This window comes from Brachyhypopomus gauderio, chromosome 16 (genome assembly GCF_052324685.1).
Source record: "Brachyhypopomus gauderio isolate BG-103 chromosome 16, BGAUD_0.2, whole genome shotgun sequence".
Taxonomy (NCBI): Eukaryota; Metazoa; Chordata; class Actinopteri; order Gymnotiformes; family Hypopomidae; genus Brachyhypopomus; species Brachyhypopomus gauderio.
In genome coordinates this window covers 4,283,488-4,296,203 of record NC_135226.1, presented here as the reverse complement: position 1 = coordinate 4,296,203, position 12,716 = coordinate 4,283,488, and positions in this window count along the sequence as shown.

The following is a 12,716-nucleotide window of genomic DNA, read 5'->3' as shown; positions in this document are numbered from 1 at the left end:
TTGTTCCCCCAATACACAGCTGCACTGAGACTGAACACAAGTGGCCAAGGACTATGGTAACTAATGTTTTTAACATGGTACTTTGATTTCATATATGTATATTTGTTTGTTTGTTTATTGAAAATAATTTTGTGTACATCCAGGGTGTTAAACCTGGTCTTGTGAGTGAGATGACCATTCTTTCAGACAGACCTAGGGAAAGAAGGGTAGTAGAATGCAAGAGGTTTTTATATATATTTTTTATTTTTATTAATATTTGTATTAATACTATTACTATTTTTTAATCGTTGTTGATTTATGTATTGATATTTTTAGTATAAATATTAGTGCTAAGTTATATTTATTTATACTGTTAATTGATCAAGCAAGAAAGCCTAAATCAGATAGCTTCAGGCACATTTTTCCAGTGCTACTTAAACACGACAATCTTTCTCTAGTCATGGTCTTGCATTTGAGCTTATACTTTATCAGACTTTGTGCAAACAATAAAAATGTTTTTTTGTTCTTTTTTTGTGCTTTGTCTTATTCATAGGAGCAGCTTGTACAAGGGAGTGAGTTTGCTTCTGCCTGAAGTTTCTGCACTCAGGGTGGATGAAGTCCACTGTGGCCTTTCTAGTAATGTGGCTCCAGTGATTACAACTATGGGTATATCAAGTAATGTACTTCTGGTTGACTGCATTTGGAAAAGTGCAAGAGGGAAGTGTTATCTTATCATTTGCCAATGAAGAGAGTGCCAAAAACCTGTCCACACACAGATGCACCTTCTCCCCCCCAACTACCACTTCGTGAATATAGGCTGGGACCCTCTACCTGTTCCTTTGTCTGCACAGAACATCAGCAGCTCCACATGATGTCCCTGGAAACATCATTAGAAACAGCACACAAAATTGAAAATTCTACAAAATGAATGAATGAATGATTTATATAGCGCCTTTACAGATTCCCAAGGCGCTTTACAATTTAACACAGGTACAAGTCACAGACAATCACACACACACCGGCGAGAAGCGGCAGCCAATTGCGCACAGCGTACTCTCTACCGGAAGCCACAGTCCCCTGGGGGACTGAATGGGGTGCAGGAAGGGGAGAGAGGACAGACCCTAGTGGCAAAGCACCATCCACCACTGGACATACAAGCACACACACGCACACAGACACAACTTTTTATTGAACATAGAGACACAGACACACACTCAGGGAGAATTTTTTGTTGACTGCCAATTTACCTAACCTCCATGTTTTTGGACTGTGGGAGGAAACCGGAGATCCCGGAGGAAACCCACGCAAACACAGGGAGAACATGGAAACTCCACTCAGATAGGGACTTGAACCCAAGACCCCAGTGCTGAGAGGCAAACGTGCTAACCACCAAGCCACCGTGTTGCCCGTTGCTGTTGAAAAGAGCAGAGTTCCTGTGTTGAGTGGCATAAATTGAGACAGTCTCGTGTCACCTCCTCCAAATTCAGAGAAGTCTGTCACACCAGAGGACAGAGCTCTGCTGAAAATTTAGCAAAAAGGCTTGTGAGACCTAGCCATCAGACTGCAGACATGAGGGGGGCTGGAGCCTGTAGCAGTAGAGGAGTTCTGCCGAGCAAGGGAGGTTAACCACTATCCTTGTGAGTTTCTTACCCACCCTGATGCACCATGGATGGGGTCATCGCCCGATGGGAGTGTGTATGATCCAAAGGAGCAGCCTGAGTTTGGGCTTGTTGAAATAAAATGCCCAAATGTAAGAAGCTATGTGGACTGCCCATATATTGAGATCAGTGAGGGCACAAACACTCAGGAAAACCCATCCTTACTTTTGGCAGACTCAGGGCCAGATGCTGATCTCTGGATTGGATTGGTGTGATTTTGTGGTCTATACACAGAAAGACATGTTTATTCAGAGAATCCCCCAAGACAAAGAAATCATGAAAATCATTTCTTTTTTATTTTTACCTCTATGCATCCCTAAATAGATAGGATGGACACAATAGTCTTACAAACTATTGTGTAACTAAAATTCCAATTGTTTTTGTGCAGATATGTACAGATATGATATAAGTGAAAAGTGAAAGTGATCTATTTGTCACTATGTTTTTACACACAGTAAGATTGGTCCTCCTCCTTTAACCCATCAAGTGCAGTGAAACACACATTTATGCACACACAGGTGAAGTGAGCACACGTGCCCGGAGCGGTGAGCAGCAACTCAAACTTATTGGTTTGAATAAACCAGGGGTCACCCACGTCATGAGTCGCCACGTCATGTTTTTGCTGCTATTATAGATTGTCTGCGGTTGCTAGCGGTCTTCCCGCTTAGCAATTGACACTCGCACACGCAACTTTCGTTCGCCCCCCCGCTCAACAACTTTTTGGGTAGCCCTCCGCAATAATTGGTATCCAAGAAGTAGCTCCCAGTTTCAAAAAGGTTGGAGACCCCTGAAATAGACAATAGAGAGAGGAGGTTCCATTTCCTCCACTCCGAGGGAGCCCTCCTTCTCTCTGCTCTTCTCCTTGCTCTCCTCCTGTTTCTTTCTCTCCAGGTTATCGTCTCCATGCTCTCTCTGCTCCGCCTCGCTGACAGACACAAACCACACCAACACAGATCTGTACATGTACACACTCTGTGTACCATGTATTTGTGTCAACAGAGACCAGTACTGACTCGGTCAAAGCTAGTGTGTGTGTGTGTGTGTGTGTATATGGGTGTGTGTGTGTGTGTGTGTGTGTGTGTGTGTCATTGTGAACTGTTATACTAGGTTGTGTGTGTGTGTGTGTGTGTGTGTGTGTGTGTGTGTGTGTGTGTGTGTCCCAGGCTCTCTCACGTGTCCTGAGAGAACGGGACAGTCTGCGTGCGGAGCTGGACAGACTAAGAGATGAGAGGAGGAGAGAAAGGGAGGAACTGGAAAAAGAGAGAGAGGGAAGGAGGAGGGAGAGGGAGGAGAGCAGAAGGATGATGGAGGAGAGAGAGAAGCTACTGAGCAATACAGTGCTTCTACAGGATAGATGTGATGAACTCCACAGAAGACTCAGGTAACACACACACACACACATACACACACACACACACACACACACACATATACACACACACACACACACACACACACACACACACACACACACACACACCTGGTCACACACACACTCACACGCACCTCTATCCCCTTCTCAACTTCATCTTCTTCCTCACTCAGCTGTTGTCTCCTCTTCTTCAAATCTGCAGTCTACAGACCAACAGTACGAACACACACAGATCATTTTATCAGGCAGCTGAGTGACTGGACTGAAGATACACACCCATGCATGCACGCACACGCACACACACGCACACTCCAAACATGACCTATTCATTTTTTTCCTTCAAAACAGGTCACTGACTCAGTGAACTTCTCAGCACAAAGAACTGACTGACGAATGATTAGTATCTTATAAGTACAGCTATAAGGGCACCTTTTTTGAATTAAGTCGAGTTGAATTGTGTTAAAACTAACAGTTGAGAGTCATGTGCAGTATCATTAAATTTACTTTGATTAATCATCTTACACTGGATATGTGATATATCCTTTTGTGTGTTTATTTTTACACTTCCTTGATGTCAATAAACCTGTGGACAAGAAGACAACATTCCTCAGAGTCTTGATATTCAAGAAGAGTTAACTGACTGTCTAGATGCATTGCTGCATGCACCGAGGGCAGTACACTCCTACTTCCACTTTTACTTCACTACATATTTTCCATTAGTTTAATAGTTTTACTCCGATTGTCCCAGCCATACTCCAGTTCACGCGCAGACGCTGTCTTTCAGGTTTGTTGGTGTTTTATTTGAACAAAACATAATATATAAAATTAAACAACTCAAATTAAAGTAAGAAACATATAAATTTACAGCTTGCGGTGGAAAAACTGTTTGTTCTTCTGACCGGGCGCCAGCCAGGTCTACCCATTTCCCTTAAATCAGGACCCGATAACCCGATGGATGCAGTGACCGGTATGCACCACATGAGGGAGGTCTAGTTGGGTACAAACACAAGGGATCTAGGGAACAGTAAAGACAAAAGACAAAAATGGCTCCAACACCTGGCCCCTAATTGTGTATCTCACAATTATAGCATGTAAATAAAAGGAGCCATAATGTCAGAATCAACAAAACTCAAATCAACAATGTCAAAATCACAAACTACACATCAGTCCTTAGTTGTCGTCTCGAAGTTGGGGGTTAGAGGTTACTAGCACTTAACCCACCGTTGGGATTCAGCCTTTACCACTGATCCATCACTGCTGTGATGTTTCCATCAGCAAACAGAGCTTACTGATTGGTCTTTGCAGGACAGTGTTCTTGGTCTTAATCAAAGCCGCTCGGACAAGACCTTGTTTATCTGGAAAGGTCTTGAGAATTCTCCCTAGCAGCCACAAGTTTCTTGGTGCCTTGTCATCGACAATGACCACTAAGTCATTTGGCTGGAAGTTCCATTTGGATCTCTCTTGCATAATGGGAAGATACTCCCTTATCCACCATTTCCAGAATAAGTCTGTGATGTACTGTACCTGTTTCCATCTTCTTCGTACATACAAGTCAGTGCTCTGAAAGATTCCAGGTGGTATGACTGGTTGAACTTTCATTCTTAGTAAATGATTAGGTGTCAGAGGTTAAAGATCAAGTGGATCGTCTGATACAGTTGTTACTGGACGATCGTTCATTATTGTTTCAACTTCGCAGAGTGCTGTTAATAATCCATCATCATCAAGAATTTGCTCTCTAAAGAATGAATGAAGAATTTTCTTCAGTGACTTGATTAGGCGTTCCTACACACCTCCATGGTGAGGTGCAAAGGGTGGATTGAACATCCACTTGATTCCCTCCTTTGTTAATGTTCCATGGATTTTCTCATGATCAACATTTTTCAAGCTGTTTTCTAGTTCTCTATGACTTCCAATGAAATTTGTACCTTGATCCGTTCTTATAGTGTCAACTGGCCCTCTTCTGCAGATAAATCGCCGCAGGGCATTAATGCAAGCATCTGTGTCTAAAGAAGTTGCTACTTCAAGATGGATGGCACGTGACACAAGACAAGTAAAGATCACGCCATATCGTTTTGCAGTTCCACGACCTTTCTTGACTTCTATTGGTCCAAAATAATCAATACCTACGTGGGTGAAAGGTGGTAAGTCTGGGGTGATCCGTTCTGGAGGGATATCTGCCATCTTCTGTTCTCCCGGTTTCCCTTGAAGACGTCTACAGAGGACGCATTCCGTAATAATCCTGCGTGCTAAGGCATTTGCACTTGGAATCCAATAATGCTGTCTCAATTTTGATAGAACATGATTCCTCCCAGAGTGACCTATTGTCTGGTGGATGTGCCTCATGATTAGTCTAGAGATATGGGACTTCTTGGGTAATATGGCTGGATGCTGTTGACTTACGGGCATGGCCATTCTATTAATTCTGCCTCCTACCCTTAGAATCCCAGCCTCAAGAATCGGATCCAGTGATGAGATGCTACTAGTGAGTTTAACCCGTTTACCTTTCTGTAAGGCTTCCACTTCCTCATGGAAACTCGAGTTCTGTACATAAGAGATCACGGCCTTTTCTGCTTTTTCCAGTTCATCTACAGACAAACACTGGGATCCCACATTCTGGGCATTGTTGTTCTTCACAGCATCCTTTCCATGAGCCTTTGCTTTGAGGATATCTTTCAGTCGTAGAAACCATGCCACTGCCCTTTTTAAGTGACTCCACTGGGAATAATATTCTAGGAAGTTGCTTGTAGGATTATCAGTTACGGTTGTCCAATGGACCTGAACATTTCTCACTTCAAGGGTTTTCAAATCAGTAGACATTAGTTTGCTACTAATTGGCCAATGTGTTTCTTTCCTTCGTAAGAAGTCTGGGCCTGTCCACCAGTGTTTGGACATTAGAGAGGCTGCTCTCTACACTCTCTGCTCTTACACCCCTTGATGCAGCATCAGCCGGATTGTTTGCTGAGTCTACATATCTCCATTGTTCTTTGGTTGTAAGATCTCTGATGACAGTGAGTCGGTTGGTCACAAAGGTTGAAAATCTTGTTTGTTCATTATTAATGTACTTCAGAACTGACTGGCTATCAGTCCATAATACAGAAGGTTCCAGATTAATTTGAAGTTCTACTCTAAGCATTTTATCCATCCGTGCAGCAAGCGTTGCTGCTTGAAGTTCGAGCCTAGGGATGGTCATTTGTTTAAGTGGGGCTACTCTCGCCTTTCCCATGACGAAGCTAACGTGTACATTACTATCACTGGCAAACCTGATGTAGCTAACGGTACCATAACCTACTTCACTGGCATCACAGAAGTGATGCAGCTGAACTGATATGACAGTGCCAATGTCTTTTGGTTTCATACATCTATCGATTCTCAGACCAGAGAGATGTTCAGTGTCTTGTAGCCATGTCTTCCATTGATTGAGCATAACATCAGAAACAACTTGATCCCACCCACAACCTGACTTGCAGAGAGCCTGCAAAATCTGCTTGCCTTTCAGAACGACAGGTGCAAGAAATCCTAAAGGGCCATATATGGAACTTACAGTGGATAAAATCCCTCTTCTAGTGAGGGGCTTGCTGTTCTCAGACACTTTAAATCCGAACGTGTCATCCTCCAAGTTCCACTGAATCCCGAGCACTCTTTCAATTGGAGGGTCTTTCCTGTCCAACTCCAAATCCTTTACCATGTCTGCTCTTTCCTTTTCAGGGATGACTTCTAGCACTTTATTGCTATTACTGACCCATTTCGTAAGCTTGAATCCTCCTGTGGCACACAAATCAGAGAGGCCTTTGTGTAATCTGATAGCATGCATTTCTGTTTCTGCAGTCTTAAGGCAGTCATCGACATAGAAATTGTTTTGAATTGTCTCAATTATCTCTTTGTCATAGTTGTGCTGGTTGTCTTGAGCAGTTTTTTGCAAAGCAAAATTTGCACAACTGGGTGATGAAATAGCACCAAACAGATGCACCTTCATACGGTAATCTTCAGGCTGTTTCTTAAAATCTCCATCTGGCCACCACAAAAATCTAGGAAAGTCCACATGTTGTCTGTGGACTCTCACCTGATGAAACATAGCTTGGATATCCGCCATTAAAGCTATGTGTCCTTGACGGAATCGCATGAGCACACCTAGTAGATTGTTTGTCAGATCAGGACCCTGGAGTAACTCTTTATTGAGGGAGGTGTTTTGAAACGATGAGGTACAATCAAACACAACACGTAAAGTGCCTTTGCGTCTGTGGTAAACACCATGATGTGGTATGTACCATGTTTTACCCTCAACAACGTGTACCTGGTCCGATGCTATCTTCTCAGCATAGTCCTGTTCCAAAATTTTGTCCATGAATTGCTTATACTCTGCTCGGAAGCTTTTATCCCCTTTTAACCTTTTCGCAAGACTCGCAGCACGCTGGATTGCCATATCTCTGTTATTAGGCATCATCACATTATCATTGCGAAATGGAAGTGGCAGATAATAATGACTGTTCTCATAAGTCACTTGTTCTGTCAGAATCTTCATGAATTTTTTTTATCATCTAGTGACATTTCTCTCTTCTCAGTATAGTGTGTTTCTGGGAACTCTTGGTTGTATAGTTTCATCGGGAGTTCTTCTATTTCTGACACTGATATTCTGTTGGTGGTTACGACATGATGATTTGTTACATCCTCCATACTACCAAGTGGACCATTCACTATCCATCCAAGCAGGGTTCTCACTGCGTAGGGTCCGTTCCCTATGCTGTTTATGATTTCCCATGGTTCCATGGCCTTTGGAGTGTTGACTCCAATCAAGAGTTCCACATCAGCATCGATTTCTTTGATGTCCACTGTAGGTGCTGGCCAAATTTATTTAGTAATCAGTCTCATAAAATTACCTACGAAATGGTGGGAGTTCAGACCGTGTTAAATTTACCCAAATTTTATATAAACTCATTTAACTAAGGTCGCCACTAATTGTGGTCAACTCCCGTAGCCCAAATTGTTTGATTAACAAACTATAAATCTGAAGGTTACAGTTCAAATAATAGTTCTGGCTTCAGGTTGTAACAGAGAAACAACGACTCAAACGACAGCATTTAAACATAAAACATTTATTAATCACAAAGCATAATAGTTAAAAACATCACAAACAAAGGGGGCAACAGGGTAGGCTAGTGTGTGTGTGTGTGTGTGTGTGTGTGTGTGTGTGTGTGTGCGCGTGCGTGTGTGCGTGTGTGTGTGCGTGCGTGTGCGTGTAGATGTGTATTCGAGTGCGCGCGGATGCGCGTGCGTGGGTACGTGCGCGTGGACGTGCGTATAGGGGAGGAGATCCTTAGACAAAGAGAAACTCGATGGCGCGAAAACCAAACTGAGCTCTCACTACGGTCACGAACACAACGCAAATTTACTCTAACTAACTAAGGCACGGTTTCGTCAGTCACTATACAGCCCCAACGAGCATATTGTGGGACACACGTTTAACAAGTACACGAGGAACTGGATATTAACTATGAAATAAAGGAATCAGTGTGAATAACCGAACAAGTTTAAACAGAATACCTATTTAAGCTTTGAACAGAATATCTCTTTAAGCCTTAAACAGAGTACGGTTTAACATGAACGTGATTATAAACACCACTGCAAACAAGCGTTCACAAAGCATCGATCTAAGCACACAGAAAAGAGTAAAACAAGATATTGTTCTAAGTCTGCCCAGATGCACAGTCTTACTTCGAGTTGTTCAGTCCGCGGCCCGCGCAGTAGGCCAGGTAGCCTGACAGGGCCGGTCTCCCCCAAAAACTTAATTATAGCAACAACTCTTTTCCCGCCAGTATTGCCTCTCTGCATCAATTTGTTTGACAAGATCAGAATCAACTCTTCCTGTGTTTTTGGAGCGACTGTGTAATGCTAACATGCAAGCCCTATGCTCCTCACTCCTCTCATGCTCACTAATACGCTCAGAATGTTTCCAATCAGAAAACCCGTGGACAAATGCATTGTGCTTACTTGTAAACAGTTTGTAAGCAAAACGAAAGATGCAACCAGATGAAGGGGAGAAAAGTAGCCACTGCCTAGTCACAGACTGGCCATTAGGAATGTGTGAAACTCCTAGTGATGCCCCCCATGGTCCTATCCCTACTTGAGGCAGGGTACTTTTCACTTCGATTTTGAAAAGCAGCTGCTCCTCTATTAACCAGAATCGACTTGGCCTGTTCAGTAATGGCACTTGGCCATAAAGCAGGGTCATTAATCGCTTCAAACCAGGAGTTTGAGCCCCTAGCTCCTAATGTGATACTGGTCTCGGTGTACCCCTCCTGATTTGACAAGACTTTCTCAGGTGATGCCTGGTATGAGCATGGGCCTGAGGCCTGAGCCTGACAGGCCGGGTCTACGCTTGATTGGGTCTGTGAGGGCTCCAGTATGATCAAACCAGTGGTGGTCTCTTCATTGCTGCAACTCTGGCTACTGATGACATCATCAATATTTGAATGTTGAGGCTTGTTAAAAAAGTTAGAAATCAAAGGCACATAAAAAAAAAAATCAGCCTGTCTTGCCTTCCTTTTTTTATACAAAAAAATACAATACAAGGCAACAAGCCTTAAAAAAGGTTTTTGGAAATGCTTAAGCCTTTTACAAAGGCTTTGAGCCTTTGAAGGTCCAGTGTTGTATAATATAATATAATATAATATAGGCCTTTAAATAGGCTGTTGAATGTTAAACTGCTGAACAAGGTTGCACAGGTTGAAAACAAAGCAAGTTGTCAAGCTGAAAGTTCAGGTTGTGAGGAGGAGTGAAGCAGGGGGCTATATATAGAGAAAGCCCAAGTCTCCGCCCCTTCATTCAGTCCAGTGGAAAATCAATATTGAAACTAGACTTCCAAATATTTTTTTCCAAATTAGACTTCCAAATATTTTTCACTGAAAATACAGTAGCCCTTACAATGACTTTAAGTCTTAAGGTACACTATTATTACAATACAATATAATGTAAATGTCAGTGAGCTTTTTAATAGGGTGTTTGATGCTAAATCTGATTGTTGAAGGTTTTAATGTAAGAATGTTGTTAGGAGTTTCGATAAATGCATTTAACAATATTGGATTTTTGTTTAAACTTCCAAAATTTCTGCCATGTGAGGAGTTTCGATAAAAGCAATGCCAAGTGTAAAGTGGGAGTATCGATATTGGATTTTCACTTGGACTTCACTTTGTTGACATTGGTGTGTACAGTACACCCCTTTACAGTGAGGACATATGGAAGTGAAATCTGCAAGTGGGGACATATGGAAGTGAAGCAAGGTGAAACTCAGTGTTCTGAAGGTGAATATCTACCAGTCTACTACTCTCCTTGAAGATAACTATAGGTTATTATGACACATGAATCTGCTGTGTATTGTGACTGGACCACTGTACAGCCCTCTTGAGTCTAGCTCGGCTATTGGACACTTGCTTATGGGGGCTCGTCCGGGATCTTTGCATGAGTATGCATGTCCCCACCCACGGTGTGGTGTTAGGTGAGTTGTTTGGTTTAGGCGCTGGTTTGAGTGTAGATAAAAATGCGGTGTAGTGGTGTTTGGCTGCTGTTTTAGTGAGTAGGTATTTATATCTTGATATTTAGGCTTACTTTTGGTGTTGGGTAGGAATTAAAATGTCTCAGTTTCAAATAAATACATTTTTAGAGGCTCCTAGCTCGTCGTGTGCACATTTCATGTCCGAATGCATTGCCATGCGTGTTTTATGTCGATGTTATGCGTGGTAACCCACCTGAACACAAGGTACGCAGACATGTGCGCATGCTGCAATATTGACACAACCACGAGGCAATCTTCCAAACTTCCATCTGGAGCTCGTGGTAGAGTCAAACCATGGTGGAAATATTCATGAGAGCCCGGTTGGCTATCTGCCCCCTACATGATACCGCCAGTATCTAATGTTGCCAAGTTAGTGACTTTGTCACTAAATTTAGCGACTTTTGGCTGTCTCTGGTGACTAAAACCTCATCTAGCGACTTAGCGGCTTTTTAGGTGAATCTGGCAACTTAAAAAAAAACACATCTCTTGAGTGTCAAAATCATTTTTCAATGTAACTTCAGCCCTGCACCACTACCAGAAGCTTAATTCATGGTTAAGCAGCACTGCACATTAGCCCGGATCTCCCCAAAACTGTACCCTTTGGGATTGTCAACTGTAGGTACCATGCTAAACCAGCAGGTGGCAGTACCACTGGCAACACATGGAACAAGCTTGCTTTGACGGAAGTAAGGGTGTGTCTACAGTTCAGGTGTTTAAATACCCTGAACAGCCAAATATCTCCCTCTCTCTCTGGTTTGACCGACACATAGGTTAGACCTATTAAAGAGAGGCTCCGTAATATCCCCCTCTCTCTCTGGTTTGACCGACACATAGGTTAGACCTATTAAAGAGAGGCTCCGTAATATCTCTCTCTCTCTCTGGTTTGACCGACACATAGGTTAGACCTATTAAAGAGAGGCTCCGTAATATCTCTCTCTCTCTCTGGTTTGACCGACACATAGGTTAGACCTATTAAAGAGAGGCTCCGTAATATCTCTCTCTCTGGTTTGACTGACACCGAGGTTAGACCTATTAAAGAGAGGCTCCGCCACTTCTCTCTCTCCGGTTTTCTTTGAGAACACGCAAACTTTGCAACGACTAACAGCAAACAGCTGAAAGTCGTATTACTTAATTAACGAGCCCGAGTTACGGTGCAATCTAACCAGCAACCGATTAACGTTACCGCGACAACAGATTCACCAAACGACTTCAATCAAGCTTGCTAACGCGCCCAGCACACCTGGACGACATCGCTTAATCAACGAGGAGCTGGCGGTGGAAATTCTCTCCTAATTCCAGGAGAATTCAGGGACGACGACACTACCCAAAATCCTCAACACGTGAGACTCTAACCGCTGGGCATAGTTTATAAAAGGGCAAAGTTATTTGAACTGCAGAGTTAACCAAGTTTTCTGTTAATACATTCCGAATGTGTTTAACTTTATTTTCATAATCTTCATCAAGATTTGTATATACAAAGTTCTTTGCTGTGCATGCCACAATCTTTTCTTTATCCAATTAATTGACAACTTGTAGTCTTCCCCATTCTCAGACCCACCACATTAATTGTTAGTTATTAAGCCAGCTACATTACTCTTTGTTCTGACCACGTTGGAATAAACCAGCTGAGCTCATTAACACTAGAAGCGCCGTGCCTCATTTACATACTTATACCTAGAAGCGCGGAGGGCCGGTCATCTGACCGATTTCACCACCTCCTACTAGCGCCGTGTTGTTTTCACCTACTTAAAGCGCGCCTCGGGCGGTCAAAAGACCGCTGAGTCTTTACACAGGGGAGCTGGTACTGACACATAATTAACGCTAGATGGCGTTTTGCACAAAAGGAAGAATGAGCCGCCCAAACAAAATATTCGTAATGGTGACATTTGCACGTAACGTCAATATGTTAACAAATTAATGTGACTAAACCTTTTAGAATCAGTGCCTTGTGACCTTGTTCTCAGTAGCTTTCCCATTGTCAGTTTTGTTTAGTTTCATATTGCATTTCCTGGTTTGTGCGAAAACGTAAATGCAAAATATAGTTTCAGTTTTGTTGCTTGGTTAGTGTAATAGTTTGCTTATTTGTCTGTGTGTTATTCTGTTGGCATATATGTCACTATATTATCATGTACGTTCGCCACACCACTAACCCACTGGCCCG